Raw genomic sequence first — 1,715 nt, 5'->3', positions numbered from 1 at the left:
CACACCCTCCAGATGAAGGGCAAACCCCGGGAGCACAGAGGGGAAGTGGAGGTTGGACTTTGACTCTGACCAGTGTAGGAGGAAGACATGGAGAACCCTGGAGAAGAGGAACTGCAGTCAGCACATTCCCAAGAGGGAAAAAAAATTGAAATTCACCATACCAATACCCAGAGATGGCTTGTTATTTTTCCATTATGAAAATGAGATCATGCTTTCTCCATGTTAAATATTCTACAATGGGCCAACCCCGTGGCTCACTTGGGAGAGTGCAGGTTCGGATCCTATATAGGGATGGCCAGTGTGCTCACTGGCTGAGCGCGGTCACAAAAAAGGACAATAAATAAATAAATAAATATTCTCCAATGCATATTTTCATGGCCTCATGGCCTTTCACCTTATAGATGAATTTTAGTTAATTTAACCAATCTCTATTTTTTTCCTTTTCCTATTTTTCTAAAAGTTGAATTGCTGGCTCAAAGGATTTGCACATTTTTAAATCTTTAACACACTCAATTGCTGTTTAATCAGTAACAACATGACACACATCTATACAAATTCTCCTTTGCCTGCTGTGTGCTAAGTACTCTGTGGGGTCTTTTACATTTATTATTTATTTTCATATGGAAAGCAAACTTACAAAGTAGGTGATATTCTTCCCATTTTATAGATTTCATAGAAGTGAAGTGACTTGTCCAAAGTCACTTAGTGCAGCGACGACCAAGCCGCCACCGTTAGTCCCCCAGGTTCCCAAACCAGAAAGGGGCCTTGACCAAACACCCCAACCCTCTGCAACCAGGCCAACAAGAGCCAGCTATGGGCCAGCCCCTCTCCCCTTCCCCCTCCCCTCTTCCCCCTCCCCCTCCACCCCAACTGCTCTGCAACATCATAGAACATAAAAAATAATAATAATAAATTAATTTTTCTTAAAAAGTCAGTAATGGAGCTGGTAAGCCAACCTAGAATAGACTCCAAAGTCAACGCCACGGTTGAATAGTTACGAACAAGATCTGGGAAGGTTTCTTGAAGGAGGTGGATTGTGAGCTGGGCCTCATAGGTGGACAGAATCCCATCAGGAGGACTAAGGGTCAGGGAAAACCATTCGGCAAAGGCCATCACATTTCTGAAAGCTCAAGATTTGTAGGGCAAAGGAACTGAAAGACTGAAAGAGTAGGAAGAGGCTCGGGTTCCCTGGGTCCCGCCGTCGCCCTCACCCCGCCCGGCCCCCGCCCGGCCCTTTCTCGGCCTAACGCAATCACCGTCCACCCGCCACAACCCAGCTCTGGCCCAGACCCTCTTTTCTGTGTTCAACTCCCCACTTCCCGCCTGTCGCAGGCTCAGGCCCCGCCTCCTTCTGGGTTGGAGCACTGCGACTGCTCCGTCCTAAGCCACGCCCTGTGCCACGCCCTATGCACGTCCCCCTCGCCTCCAGGTGCAATCAGAATAACTCTTGGCGTCAGCCCAGGCCCCGCCCTCGTCCCCTGCGAGCCATCCCTCTCGTCGAGATCGCGTCCTGGCCACGCCCCTCCCAGGCCCCGCCCCGTCCCCTGCGAGCCATCCCTCCCGTCGAGATCCCGTCCTGGCCCCGCCCCTCCCAGGCCCCGCCCCGCCTCGCCCCGCCTCGCCTGCTTCCGCACGTCTTTGGCGCTGCATTTCGCGACTCCGCCCGGCCAGCGGAGTTGCAGCCATGGCGGTCCCCGCCGAGGGCGCCCGCAGGG

The sequence above is a fragment of the Galeopterus variegatus genome, unplaced genomic scaffold (genome assembly GCF_000696425.1).
Source record: "Galeopterus variegatus unplaced genomic scaffold, G_variegatus-3.0.2 Scaffold55, whole genome shotgun sequence".
NCBI lineage: Eukaryota > Metazoa > Chordata > Mammalia > Dermoptera > Cynocephalidae > Galeopterus > Galeopterus variegatus.
The sequence above is the reverse complement of the archived record's forward strand: the minus strand, read 5'-3'. Positions refer to the sequence as shown.